Consider the following 15,836-nt stretch of genomic DNA (forward strand, 5'->3'; position numbering starts at 1 on the left):
AGGGACAGTAAAGCCAAAATTAAACTTTCATGATTCAGATGGACCCCATGCAGTTTAAAACATCTTTTAATTGTCTGCTTTTATCTAATTTGCCACATTCTCTTAGTATCCTTTGTTGAAAAGCATACAAGGAAAATAAATGCACTTCTAGGAGCTAGTTGCTGATTAATGGCTACACATATATGGCTCTTGTCATTAGTTCACTTGATGTGTTCAGCTAGCTCCCAATAGTGCTTATGCTTCTTCAACAAAAGATACCAAGAGAATGAAGCACATTTAATAATATAAGTACATTGGAAAATTGTTGAAAATTGCATGATCTATCTGAATTATGTAAGAAGTTCATTAAATTCAACCTATACAAATCTAATATACAGTACTTTCAAAAAAGCTCCAGTTGAGCTTAAATAAATCCCTATAAAAGGTGACCCATTTAATACAAGCAATCATATCCATGAATTATGTTTCTAGACAGAAATGTATCCAAACAATTGTTAAATGTATCTAGGCTATTGGCATTCACTACCTGGTAATGAGTTCCACAAATTTATTGCTCTTACAGTAAAACATGTTTCCATTGCAGGACTTAAATCTCCTTTCCCCCCATCTTAAATTGTGACCTCTTGTCACAAACAATTTTCTTGGAATAAACAGAGCTTTAGCCATCTCTGTATATGGGCCTTGAATATATTTATATAAAGTAATCATGTCACCTCTCAAGCGACTTTTTTCTTCATTCCATTTATTAGCCTTGTGGTCCTTCTCTAAACTTTTTCTAGTTCTGCAATGTCTTTTTCTCTTGTTAAGTGTGTTCAGTCCACGGGTCATCCATTACTTATGGGATATATTCTCCTTCCCAACAGGAAGTTGCAAGAGGATCACCCAAGCAGAGCTGCTATATAGCTCCTCCCCTCACATGTCATACCCAGTCATTCTCTTGCAACTCTCAACAAAGAAGGAGGTCGCGAGAGGAGCTGGAGTTTTTACTTAACTATTAACTATTCTTCAATCAAAAGTTTGTTATTTTAAATGGCACCGGAGTGTGCTGTTTTTCTATCTCAGGCAGTATTTGGAAGAAGAAACTGCCTGCGTTTTTTATCTATGATCTTAGCAGGCGTAACTAAGATCCACTGGCTGTTCTCGACATTCTGAGGAGTGGGGTAACTTCAGACTGGGAATAGCATGCGGGGTCCTCCGCAAATGAGGTATATGCGGTACTTTATTTTCTGGGAATGGAATTGACTAAGAAAATACTGCTGTTACCGTATGATGTAAGTACAGCCTTAAATGCAGTAGTAGCAACTGGTATCAGGCTGATAAATGTATGCGCAGTCGAGTTATATTCTAGGGACTAGAATTTGACTGAGAAAATACTGTTAACACTGAAATAATACTTAAGCCTTCTCTGCAGTGGTAGCGACTGGTAGCAGGCTTAGTGATAGCTTTGCATGACATTGAAAAATGTTGTTTTTTAATAAAACATTTACTGGCATGTTATTCGTTTTTTTGTGAGGTACTTTGGTGATAAATCGCTTTGGGCATGATTTTTTCCACATGGCTGACATATTTTTCTGCATGGAAACCGTTATATCAGGGCTCCCACTGTTGTGATTGGAGTGGGAGGGCCCTTGTTTTAGCGCCTTGTTGCGCAGTTAAAATTATTGCAGAGTCTTTCTGCTTCTTCCTCCTTGATCCAGGACGTCTCTAGAGAGCTCAGGGGTCTGCAAATTTCATTTGTGAGGGAGGTAATCAGTCACAGCAGATCTGTGACAGTGTGCTGACTGTGATTAAAAGCGTTAAATCTTAATTGATATCTGTTTTATCCGTTTTGGGTATTGAGGGGTTAATCATCCTTTTGCTAATGGGTGCAATCCTCTGCTAATAGTACACTTCTTGTTAAGAATTGTTTAATTATATCTGTATTTTTGAAGCGCTGCAGCGTTTTTTATATTGCTTGTAAAACTTATTGAAAGTGATTTCCAAGCTTGTTAGTTTCATTGCTAAGTCTGTTTTAAACATGTCTGATTCAGAGGAAACTGTTTGTTCATCATGTTCAAAAGCCAATGTGGAGCCCAATAGAACGATGTGTACCAATTGTATTGATATTGCTTTGAATAAAAGTCAATCTGTACCGATAAAGAAGCTATCACCATACAACGAGGGGGAAGTTATGCCGCCTAACTCTCCTCACGTGTCAGTACCTGCGTCTCCCGCTCGGGAGATGCGTAGGATTGAGACACCTAGTACATCTAGGCCCTTACAAATCACTTTACATGATATGGCTAATGTTATGAAAGAAGTATTATATAATATGCCCGAATTAAGGGGCAAACGCGATAGCTCTGGGTTAAGGACAGAGCGCGCTGATGACACGAGAGCCATGTCTGATACTGCGTCACAACTTGCAGAACATGAGGACGGTGAGCTTCATTCTGTCGGTGACGGTTCTGATTCGGGGAGACCGGATTCAGAAATTTCAAATTTTAAATTTAAGCTTGAGAACCTCCGTGTGTTACTAGGGGAGGTATTAGCGGCTCTGAATGATTGCGACACGGTGGCAATTCCAGAGAAATTGTGTAGGTTGGATAGATACTATGCGGTACCGGTGTGTACTGACGTTTTTCCTATACCAAAAAGACTTACAGAAATTATCAGTAAGGAGTGGGATAGACCCGGTGTGCCTTTTTCCCCTCCCCCGATATTTAGAAAAATGTTCCCTAAAGACGCCACCACACGAGACTTATGGCAGACGGTCCCTAAGGTGGAGGGAGCAGTTTCTACGTTAGCCAAGCGTACCACTATCCCGGTGGAGGATAGCTGTGCTTTCTCAGATCCAATGTATAAAAAATTAGAGGGTTATCTTAAGAAAATGTTTGTTCAACAGGGTTTTATATTGCAGCCTCTTGCATGCATTGCGCCTGTCACGGCTGCAGCGGCATTCTGGTTTGAGTCTCTGGAAGAGGCGATTCGCACAGAGCCGTTGGATGAGGCCTTGAGCAAAGTTAGAACCCTTAAGCAAGCTAATGCGTTTGTTTCAGATGCCGTAGTACATCTAACCAAACTTACGGCTAAAAATTCTGGATTCGCCATTCAGGCGCGCAGAGCGCTCTGGCTTAAATCCTGGTCAGCGGATGTAACTTCCAAGTCTAAACTACTTAACATTCCTTTCAAAGGGCAGACCTTATTCGGGCCCGGCTTGAAGGAAATTATTGCTGACATTACGGGAGGTAAGGGCCACGCCCTTCCTTAGGACAGGGCCAAACCAAAGGCCAAACAGTCTAATTTTCGTGCCTTTCGTAACTTCAAGGCAGGAGCAGCATCGACTTCCTCCGCTCCAAAACAGGAAGGAACTACTGCTCGTTACAGACAAGGTTGGAAAGGCAACCAGTCATGGAACAAGGGCAAGCAGGCCAGAAAGCCTACTCCCGCCCCTAAGACAGCATGAAGTCAGGGCCCCCTATCCAGAGACGGATTTAGTGGGGGGCAGACTTTCTCTCTTTGCCCAGGCTTGGGCAAGAGATGTGCAGGATCCCTGGACGTTAAAGATTATATCTCAGGGATACCTTCTGGATTTCAAATCCTCTCCTCCACAAGGGAGGTTCCATCTTTCGAGGTTATCGACAAACCTAGTGAAGAGAGAGTCATTTCTACAATGTGTACAAGACCTCTTAATCATGGGGGTGATCCACTCAGTTCCACGATCGGAACAGGGACAAGGATTTTACTCAAATCTATTTGTGGTTCCCAAAAAAGAGGGAACCTTCAGACCAATCTTGGACTTAAAGATCTTAAACAAATTCCTACGGGTACCATCGTTCAAGATGGAAACCATTCGAACCATCCTACCCATGATCCAAGAGGGTCAATATATGACCACGGTGGACTTAAAGGATGCTTACCTTCATATACTGATTCACAAAGATCATTATCAGTACCTGAGGTTTGCCTTTCTAGACAGGCATTACCAGTTTGTGGCTCTTCCCTTCGGGTTAGCCACGGCCCCGAGAATTTTTACGAAGGTTCTGGGCTCACTTCTGGCGGTACTAAGACCACGAGGCATAGCGGTGGCTCCGTACCTAGACGACATTCTGATACAAGCGTCAAGTTTTCAGAATGCAAAGTCTCATACAGAGATAGTTCTAGCATTTCTGAGGTCGCATGGGTGGAAAGTGAACGTGGAAAAGAGTTCTCTGTTACCACTCACACGGGTTCCTTTTCTAGGGACTCTTATAGATTCTGTAGAGATGAAGATTTACCTGACGGAGTCCAGGTTATCAAAGATTCTCAATGCTTGCCGTGTCCTTCATTCCATTCCTAGCCCATCGGTAGCTCAGTGCATGGAGGTAATCGGCTTAATGGTAGCGGCAATGGACATAGTGCCATTTGCGCGCCTGCATCTCAGACCGCTGCAACTATGCATGCTCAGTCAATGGAACGGGGATTACTCAGATCTGTCCTCTTTGCTAAATCTGGACCAGGAGACCAGAGATTCGCTTCTCTGGTGGTTGTCACCTGTTCATCTGTCCAAAGGAATGACCTTTCGCAGGCCAGATTGGACGATTGTAACAACGGATGCCAGCCTTCTAGGCTGGGGAGCAGTCTGGAATTCCCTGAAGGCTCAGGGATCGTGGACTCAGGAGGAGAAACTCCTCCCAATAAACATTCTAGAATTAAGAGCAATATTCAATGCTCTTCTGGCTTGGCCTCAGTTAGCAAAGCTGAGGTTCATCAGATTTCAGTCGGACAATATCACGACTGTGGCTTACATCAATCATCAAGGGGGAACCAGGAGTTCCCTAGCGATGTTGGAAGTCTTGAAGATAATTCGCTGGGCAGAGTCTCACTCTTGCCACCTGTCAGCGATTCACATCCCAGGCGTAGAGAACTGGGAGGCGGATTTCCTAAGTCGCCAGACTTTTCATCCGGGAGAGTGGGAACTTCACCCGGAGGTATTTGCTCAACTGATTCGTCGTTGGGGCAAACCGGATCTGGATCTCATGGCATCTCGCCAGAACGCGAAGCTTCCTTGTTACGGATCCAGGTCCAGGGACCCGGGAGCGGTGCTGGTAGATGCATTAGCAGCCCCTTGGGTTTTCAACATAGCTTATGTGTTTCCACCATTTCCGTTGCTACCTCGGCTGATTGCCAGGATCAAACAGGAGAGGGCATCGGTAATTCTGATAGCGCCTGCGTGGCCACGCAGGACCTGGTATGCAGACCTAGTGGACATCTCGTCCTGTCCACCATGGTTTCTTCCTCTGAGGCAGGACCTTCTAATTCAGGGTCCTTTCAACCATCCAAACCTAATTTCTCTGAGGCTGACTGCCTGGAAATTGAACGCTTGATTCTATCAAAGCGTGGGTTTTCGGATTCGGTTATTGATACATTAATACAGGCTCGGAAACCTGTGACAAGAAAAATTTACCATAAGATATGGCGTAAATATTTATATTGGTGCGAATCCAAGAGTTACTCATGGAGTAAGGTTAGGATTCCTAGGATATTAGCTTTTCTACAAGAGGGTTTAGAAAAGGGTTTATCCGCTAGTTCGCTAAAGGGACAGATTTCAGCTCTGTCTATTCTTTTACACAAACGTCTGGCGGAGCATCCAGACGTCCAGGCCTTTTGTCAGGCTTTGGCTAGAATTAAGCCTGTGTTTAAAGCTGTTGCTCCTCCGTGGAGCTTAAACTTGGTTCTTAAAGTTTTTCAGGGTGTTCCGTTTGAACCCCTTCATTCCATTGATATTAAGATTTTATCTTGGAAAGTTTTGTTTTTAATGGCTATTTCCTCGGCTCGAAGAGTATCTGAGTTATCTGCCTTACATTGTGATTCTCCTTATCTGATCTTTCATTCAGATAAGGTAGTTCTGCGTTCTAAACCTGGGTTTTTACCTAAGGTTGTTTCTAACAGGAATATCAATCAAGAGATTGTTGTTCCATCAGTATGTCCTAATCCTTCTTCAAAGAAGGAACGTCTTTTGCATAATCTAGACGTGGTCCGTGCTCTGAAGTTCTACTTACAGGCAACTAAAGATTTTAGACAAACTTCTTCTCTATTTGTCGTTTACTCTGGACAGAGGAGAGGTCAAAAGGCTTCGGCTACCTCTCTCTCTTTTTGGCTTCGTAGCATAATACGTTTAGCCTATGAGACTGCTGGACCGAAGCCTCCTGAAAGAATTACAGCTCATTCCACTAGAGCTGTGGCTTCCACCTGGGCCTTTAAGAATGAGGCCTCTGTTGAACAGATTTGCAAGGCTGCAACTTGGTCTTCACTTCATACTTTTTCCAAATTTTACAAATTTGACACTTTCGCTTCTTCGGAGGCTGGTTTTGGGAGAAAGGTTCTACAGGCAGTGGTTCCTTCTGTTTAATGTTCCTGCCTTGTCCCTCCCATCATCCGTGTACTTAGCTTTGGCATTGGTATCCCATAAGTAATGGATGACCCGTGGACTGAACACACTTAACAAGAGAAAACATAATTTATGCTTACCTGATAAATTTATTTCTCTTGTAGTGTGTTCAGTCCACGGCCCGCCCTGTCTTTTTTTAAGGCAGGTTCTAAATTTTAAAATTATAACTCCAGTCACCACTGCACCTTATAGTTTCTCCTTTCTCGTCTTGTTTCGGTCGAATGACTGGGTATGACATGAGGGGAGGAGCTATATAGCAGCTCTGCTTGGGTGATCCTCTTGCAACTTCCTGTTGGGAAGGAGAATATATCCCATAAGTAATCGATGACCCGTGGACTGAACACACTACAAGAGAAATAAATTTATCAGGTAAGCATAAATTATGTTTTTTGAGATCGGTCCCCAGAACTGCACTCGATGCTCAAGGTGAGGTCTAACCAGGGATTTATATAGTGACAGAATTGTGCTTTCCTCCCTTGAATCAATGCCTATTTTAATACATGCAAGTATCTTATTAGCCTTTGAAGCAGCTTCCAAAAATGAAGTAATTCATTTTATGAGTGTTCAAGGTGATGCAGACCATTATAGCTACTTCCTTAATTAAATATAATGGGCCAGATTACATGTGAAGCACTGAATATCGCTTTCGTGAAAGCGATATTTGCGCTCCACTGAATAATACCAGCACACGCTAGTGTGCGCTGGTGTTACAAGTTTACAGCACAAGAGCGCGCTTCTATAGGCTCCAATGGGAGCCTTGTTCTGATGCCGTCATACATGACACAGAACCAAAGCGCAGGGAAGGGATAAGTTGTGCAGCGATGGCAGCAAATTGTAAATATGAGTACACCCCTTTTGAAAAGTAAGATTTTAAATCAATATCTCAATGAATACAAGAACAACAACAGAATTTTGACGAAACTGAGTTTTATAGAACATTTGTTTAGCTTATTACATGAAAGTAAGGTTAATAATATAACTTTGAGTAAACCTGAAGATTTTGTAATCTAAGTAGGTGATGCACAAATGAATACACCCCACAACAAAAAAGTATTTTAGGCATGAAATGAACAAGTTGGCGACATTTTACAACATCTATCTGTTTTCATTCTTCTTTTGGAGCCTGAATGCTGGATGGAGAGTGATGCTCAACTTGTCTCTTCAGAATTCCTCATAGGTGTTCGATTGGGTTCAGATGAGGAGACATACTTGGCCACTGCATCACTTTCACCCTGTTCTTCAGAAATACAACAGTGGCCTTAGATGTATGTTTTAGATCATTGTCATGTTGGAAAACAGCACGACAACCACGGGCACAGGGTGATGGTAGCATCTTCTCTTTCAATATAGAGCAGTACATCTGTGAATTCATAATACCATCAATAAAATGCAGCTCCCCAAAACCAGAAACACTCATGCAGCATCACAGAAGGACACTGCCACCACCATGTTTCACTGTAGGCACCATGCATTTTTCATTGTACTCGTCACCTTTGCGACGCCATACAGTTTTGAAGCCATCAGTTTGAAAAACATTTATCTTGATCTCATCACTCCAGAGTACCAGTAGTCTTCTTCTTTTTCAGCATGTGTCCTGGCAAATTCTAGGCGGGCTTTTTTGTGCATGGGCTTTAGGAGAGGCTTTGTTTGTGGACGACACGCATACATGCCATTCCTCTGCTGTGTATGCCCTATTGTGTCACAGGAAACAATCACCCCAGTTTGGCTTTCTACTTCTTTAGCTAATTGCCCTTCTCATTGTTTAGTATTTTAGTAGGCCAAGCGCTAGTGGGTGTACCTTAAGCTCTCTACCATAAGTCCCCTAGTGGACTTAATAAATTAGATATGTAAAAGAGGGAAGATAGCGCCAACTTAAGAAGGCTAAGGTAAATGTGGTAAAAGACTAGAATTTATTTAAAACATCAATTTAAAATCAGTCGCAGTGTCTGACAGATGTATAAAACTTCATGGATCTATGATACAGATATAAACCGTAATATATAGTAAAATACAATAAATAGAATATATTAGTCACAGTGAGATAGTCACAGGGTATTGCACTTTGTGGCAATGTACAGATGTGTTACCAATGTATGCTGACATACAGTGTATAAAAGTTTTATCTTTATATAATGGTGTTCCTATAGAGTTCCTTCGGTTGAGGTTGGGAAAAAAAGAGAGAGAACTTCCCTCTATAGAGGAAAGCTGATAGTGTTGCAGGTGATATAGAGTCTTTCTTAGTGGTGTTGAATCCGTGTGTTAAAGTGACAAATCCAGGTGTTCAAGTAATTATAAAAATGAAAAATTCAATAAAAAATTCCAATGAAAACTTTGATATAAAAACTTTTGGTGTGATTTAAAAATAAATATAAAAATAAAAATGAAAATACATCCGAAAAAATTTGTGAAGGATATCCAGAAAAATAGGTGAAAATGGAGTGAAAATGATCGTGTTGATCCCCAAATAGATTGGAGGGTATCTCAATAGAAAAAATAGAAGAAATAATAAAAAGAGTGTGTGCTCTGGGAGGTAGTGAAACTGAGCTTCTGGTGTATCTTAATAGTAAAAAAATCCAAGAAAGAGAGAATTCCTGAAACCTGTGAAACCTGTGAAAAGCAAAAAATACAATAGTGCAATAAAGTTTTAAACACCTTACCAGTGGTATGTCGACGCGTTTCGGCCTCTCATAGGCCTTTCTCAACCCTTCTCATTAGAAGACGCTCCTGTCGAGGTGTTAACTTCCGTGGATGGCCTAGACGTCTCTGTGAGATGGTTGCAGTTCCATCTTTGTTACGTTTTTGTATCACTTTTGCTACAGTATTCTGACTGATAAGTAAAGCTTGGCTGATCTTCTTGTAGCCTTCACCTTTCTTGTGTAAAGAAATGATTTTCTTTCTCAGGCCTTGTGACATTTCTCTTCCATGTGGTGCCATTGCTGACAGCATGACATGGGAAGGGGTTTTCTTTGGTAAGTAACTCCCTTTTATAATCAACTGTCTGCTGGAACCTGTTTAATAATTAGACTCACCTGTAGTTGAATTCTTGTTTATTAGGAATTTGTTGTCAGACATTTAGCTTTGTTCCTATGACTTTCATTGGGGGTCTATTCATTTTTGCAACATGGTCTTGAATGAATTTGTTAGGAAAAATACTTTGTTGTGGGTGCAAATTAACAAAACTTGGTTGCAATCAATGGCCCACATTTGTGGGAGTATTTTGTAGTAGTGTCCCATAAAATATGTTGTTTCTGAAAGGTAAGTAAAGGTTTTTGGACAAATCTATTAGGGTGTACTCATTTATGCTTAAACACTGTATATATTTATGTGTTAATATGTGCATATACACATATTAACACACAAATATACAAGCATATATATATATATATTTACTGGGAACACACAGTTCCCATGGACTGCAATGTAACTAAAGGATTGGGCAAATACATTTCAGATGATTTAAAGTTTTGTAAACAATTTAACAGTGCAGCCGGTAATGCTAGATGAATATTTGGTTTCATTGGGAGAGGTATTAGAAGCAGAAATAGCAAGGTTCTAATGCCACTTTACAGATCACTAGTTAAAGGATCATGTGGCTGTACGTAGTGAAACATGTTCTTTTTATGGTGCATACAAATCTTACATATGCAAACGGCTGCACTCTTAATTAAGGACCTTATCCTTCAGTCAACTACTCTTGATCCGATTTTGAATAAACTAGCTTACACCAAATGTATTACCTTTTTTTGTTACACTGTCATGGATATTTAAAGGGGCAGTGAAGTCAAAACTAAAGATAAAGCACCAAATTTTAAACAACTTTCCAATTTACTTCAATTGTCAATTTAGCTTATTTCTCTTGATATCCTTTGTTAAAGAGTATTGCTAGGCTAGCTCAGGAGCATGCATGTGTCTTTAGCCATGTGGCAGCAGTGTTTACAATATTGCTTATAGCAATGTAATACATAGTTACAAACACTGCTCCAATAGAATGCTAAAGACATGTGCACACTCCTGAGCTCCTTTCAGCCCACCTAGGTTTACTGTAAACAAAGAATATCAAGAGAACAAAAAAAATGTAATAATAAAAGTAAATTGAAAAGTATTTTCAAACTGCATGCTCTATCTGAATCATTAAAGTTTAATTTTCACTTTACTCTCCCTTTAAATTTGTCACCTAAGACTACAGTGTTGTAAAGCTTTATGACTCTAGACATGGCCAGTGATTAATGAATCAAAGCATCTACTTATGGACGTTTCTTCTAAGTGTAAAATTATTTATGGGCTTAAGCTGAAATCTGTTATTTAATATTAGACATGGTAAAAGCTATTTTAATTACAGAAATGTTTGAAATATTTTTGTCCCTTTGAGACCTTTAACAAAGGGAAAAAACAGGAAAACTGCAAAGCTATTATTGCAGTTGTGTCACTGTGAGATCCCTATGGCTTGTTAACACTAGTAGAATAAGCAGGAAGAGCCTTCTTACTAAGCTATGTGCTTGGTAGAATGAAGCATCTGTTGCATATGTACATTAAGTTTGACCAATCTATTGTGCTTTCATCTTGGAAAATAAATGGCAATGGAGTTTACACAAAGTATATTGTTAAAGCATTCTTACAGCTGTCATATAAGGCCCAAAAGTTCTCCAGCGTGAAGAGAAATTTTTAGTGCAGACATTACAGGGGCCGAACTAACTGTATTTCTCTTGTTAAGTGTATCCAGTCCACGGATCATCCACAGGAAGTTTGCAAGAGGATCACCCACAGCAGAGCTGCTATATAGCTCCTCCCCTCACTGCCATACCCAGTCATTCTCTTGCAACTCTCAACTAAGATGGAGGTCGTAAGAGGACTGTGGTGTTTTATACTTAGTTTATTTCTTCAATCAAAAGTTTGTTATTTTTAAATGGTACTGGAGTGTACTGTTTATCTCAGGCAGTATTTAGAAGAAGAATCTGCCTGCATTTTCTATGATCTTAGCAGAAGTAACGAAGATCCTTTGCTGTTCTCACATATTCTGAGGAGTGAGGTAACTTCAGAGGGGGAATAGCGTGCAGGTTTTCCTGCAATAAGGTATGTGCAGTTAAAATATTTTTCTAGGGATGGAATTTGCTAGAAAATGCTGCTGATACCGAAGTAATGTAAGTAAAGCCTTAAATGCAGTGATAGGGACTGGTATCAGGCTTATTAATAGAGATACATACTCTTATAAAAGTGTATTTTAAAACGTTTGCTGGCATGTTTAATCGTTTTTTACATATGTTTGGTGATAAAACTTATTGGGGCATAGTTTTTTCCACATGGCTGGCTTGAATTTTGCCTACAAACAGTTCCCTGAGGCTTCCCACTGTTGTAATATGAGTGGGAGGGGCCTATTTTAGCGTTTTTTTTGCACAGCAAAAATTACAGACACAGACGTCCAGCTTCTTCCTGCATGATCCAGGACTTCTCTGAAGGGCTCAAAAGGCTTCAAAAGTCGTATTGAGGGAGGTAAAAAGCCACAGTAGAGCTGTTGCAGTTGTTGTGACTGTTTAAAAAACGTTTTTGTCATTTGTTATTCAGTTTTTGGTATTAAGGGGTTAATCATCCATTTGCAAGTGGGTGCAATGCTCTGCTAACTTATTACATACACTGTAAAAATTTCGTTAGTGTAACTGCATTTTTTCACTGTTATTTCAAAATTTGGGAAAATGTGTGTTTCTTAAAGGCGCAGTAGCGTTTTTTATATTGCTTGTAAACTTGTTTTAAAGTGTTTTCCAAGCTTGCTAGTCTCATTGCTAGTCTGTTTAAACATGTCTGACACAGAGGAACCTACTTGTTCATTATGTTTGAAAGCCATGGTGGAGCCCCATAGGAGAATGTGTACTAAATGTATTGATTTCACCTTAAACAGTAAAGATCAGTCTTTATCTATAAAAGAATTATCACCAGAGGGTTCTGTCGAGGGGGAAGTTATGCCGACTAACTCTCCCCACGTGTCAGACCCTTCGCCTCCCGCTCAGGGGACGCACGCTAATATGGCGCCAATTACATCAGGGACGCCCATAGCGATTACCTTGCAGGACATGGCTGCAATCATGAATAATACCCTGTCAGAGGTATTATCTAGATTGCCTGAATTAAGAGGCAAGCACAATAGCTCTGGGATTAGGAGAGATACAGAGCGCGCAAATGCTGTTAGAGCCATGTCTGATACTGCGTCACAGTATGCAGAACATGAGGACGGAGAGCTTCAGTCTGTGGGTGACATCTCTGACTCGGGGAAACCTGATTCAGAGATTTCTAATTTTAAATTTAAGCTTGAGAACCTCCGTGTATTGCTTGGGGAGGTATTAGCTGCTCTGAATGACTGTAACACAGTTGCAATTCCAGAGAAATTGTGTAGGCTAGATAGATACTATGCGGTGCCGGTGTGTACTGACGTTTTTCCTATACCTAAAAGGCTTACAGAAATTATTAGCAAGGAGTGGGATAGACCCGGTGTGCCCTTTTCCCCACCTCCTATATTTAGAAAAATGTTTCCAATAGACGCCACTACACGGGACTTATGGCAGACGGTCCCTAAGGTGGAGGGAGCAGTTTCTACTTTAGCAAAGCGTACCACTATCCCGGTTGAGGACAGTTGTGCTTTTTCAGATCCAATGGATAAAAAATTGGAGGGTTACCTTAAGAAAATGTTTATTCAACAAGGTTTTATTTTACAGCCCCTTGCATGCATTGCGCCTGTCACTGCTGTGGCGGCATTCTGGTTTGAGGCCCTGGAAGAGGCCATCCAGACAGCTCCATTGAATGAAATTATTGACAAGCTGGGGGCGGAGCCAGCGCTCAAACGAGATGGCTGCACTTGTGTGAGCTCCGTTAATGTAAGAGAGCTACTTTAATGATTCCTGATGCCTAAGTAAAGAAAAACACCCTGAAAAATCTCCACAGTGTGGGCAGGCACTCAGGGAAGCAAAGACTGGTGACATCTGACCTTCGAATTAGCATTCCACCCGGCCTCATTTGCAGCGACGCCACTGAACAACAGGCGACGGCCGCCATCTCTAAATCAGAGACAACACGAGGGCGATTAAACCCTATGGCCTTATTGAATAAAGGTGATATAGTGGTGCCGGACCCCTCTGGAACAGAATACTAACAACTCGTGTAAGCCAACAGAGATGCTGTTCCGGAGCAGAGAAGACAGAGCATGGCCACAGAGATCGTGAGTAACCTCATACATGAGACACTTTGATAAGATATAGACAGGGGAAGGGGCAGGAACACTATTCTCAAGCTATAACCACAGGTGAATCTCCGGAGGCCGGGAAAGAAAACCCAGAATATTCCCATAAACATCATGGCTCCTCACAATGGCCACGCGGCATATGCCCTCACACGTAGCTACTAAATGGAGAGGAGAGTATCGGCTCATTAAGTTTATAGTGAATGAATACACTTGAGAAGCAGGGATTGCCGATGCCTTAATTAGCAGGTTCCCACATACATCTGATAGAGCCTTTGGGATGCAGAGACGTTCACACTGCAAGATTTTTGGGAATTACCTTAAGCAATATAGAGACGCATAGCAGTCACGTAATATAGCGGTGCATATCACTGTGGGACCCAGTTTAAATCTTTACTTCAGAATTTGTACTGTGCATAGGATAAATCTGTGTGCTGGGTTAGGCCCAAATATTCTTTGTGAGCTTACTGGTCTGAATACTGAAGATAATAGCAATCATGTCCCCAAAAAAGGGCAGCAAGGGCGAGAATCCAGTTAGGAAGAAAAAAAATAATACAACGCCATCAGTGAATAAATTTTTCAAAAGTCTTGATTCTTCACATGCACCTACTGAATTGGACATGGAGTCTAGAACAAGGCAAGATTCAACATCTTCAGACTCAGAACAAGAGGATATGCATCAGGCAGTGACAATCCCTAAAGCTCTGTTGGATTCTTTACCTTCAAAAAAGGACTTTTCTTCTTTAATACAACAAGTCAGAGAGTGTATACGCGAAGAAATCGCAGACATTAAGAAAGACCTCACTGAAGTGGGGGAAAGAGTAGTAAAATTGGAGGAAACAACAGAAGCACAACACATAGTAATCTCCAACTTTTCAAACAAATTCTCCCAGCAAGACATCTCAATCCTCCAACTAGAAAATAAAATAGATGACCTGGAGAATAGAAGTCGCAGGCAGAATATTAGGATGAGAGGAATCCCTGAGGAGGTCTCTCCCCAAGAACTAGAGCCCTATGTGCAAAGTCTATTCGCTTACTTGACTGATACAGGGGATGATTCCTCATATGCTTTAGACAGAATACATAGGGCGCTAAGAGCAAGACCTGCTGAGAACCAACCTCCACGAGATGTGATTGTGAAAGTATCAAGCTATCCAATTAAAGAAACTTTAATGAAAAAGGCCAGAATGAAGCACCCGATTAAATTCAAAGGCACAGACTTGCAACTATTTGAAGATTTGTCTTCAAGAACACTTCAAAAGAGAAGAGAAATGAGACCGCTGACAAATACACTCCGTAAACAGAATATCCCATATAGATGGGGTCATCCTTTCAACCTACAGATCCAATGGAAAGGCAGGCATCTTGTGTGTGACAACCCGGACGATATCCCTTCAGTGTGTAAAGAATTACATCTAGAGCCCCCTCCACCGACTGATATCAGCAGACCACGGCCGGATAGACCACCACAAGGGGATACACCTCTACCACAAAGACCGGAGTGGAAGAAAGTTCCTGTAAAAAAGAACGATAAATTCTCTAAGCCTGTACCCAAAGAGACTACCCCAAGAGAAGCTACTTGAAAGAGACTAGAAGGGTTTCTTTTTGTCTTTCTTCCCTTTCTTTTCAGGTTGTTTCCTGCAAGTACCTTGTGAGTAATTCCTGGGGTGACATATCCCCCAGCTAGATGGGAATGGAGGGTGAGTATACTCACCATGTGGTAATTAAAAGATCAAGTGAGGGCAAAGCATTGCTCCCTCTTCTTGTATTTTTAAGAGAAATGTGTTTATGATAATGTCTTTTCCCTGTTTTTCTCTTTCTTTCCTTTTTTGTTAATATGTTAATAACGCATCAGGATGTAATTTAGTTTAAGTTTCAATGTTACTTGTAGCTCCAAAGTGTGTTTTCCCTCACTACTTTGAAGCTTTATGCTTCTATGCTATTGCAATGTTATTGGTTTATGGTTTTTATTTTTGTTACTCCAGGGGTGTGTCCACAAGCCTATATATTTTATGTCATACCTAATGAATAGAGGGGAAACCACTATTTATAATTTTAATGTTGAAGGGTACTGGTGATCCACAACTCCGTATAGTCACCCAAAATGTCCAAGGTTTCAACTGTCCAAACAAAAGAGCCATGTCACTACGAGATATCCATAAACGGGGAGGGCAGATTGTACTATTGCAAGAAACACATTTTAAG

At 41.0% G+C, this 15,836-nt stretch overlaps 1 protein-coding gene across 1 annotated transcript in view; it reads left to right on the top strand.

Moving 5' to 3' along the window:
* Positions 1 to 15,836, top strand: part of VPS13C (vacuolar protein sorting 13 homolog C) — a 1,402,311-nt gene that overhangs the window by 399,251 nt on the left and 987,224 nt on the right.

The sequence above is a fragment of the Bombina bombina genome, chromosome 6 (genome assembly GCF_027579735.1).
Source record: "Bombina bombina isolate aBomBom1 chromosome 6, aBomBom1.pri, whole genome shotgun sequence".
NCBI classification, from domain to species: Eukaryota; Metazoa; Chordata; class Amphibia; order Anura; family Bombinatoridae; genus Bombina; species Bombina bombina.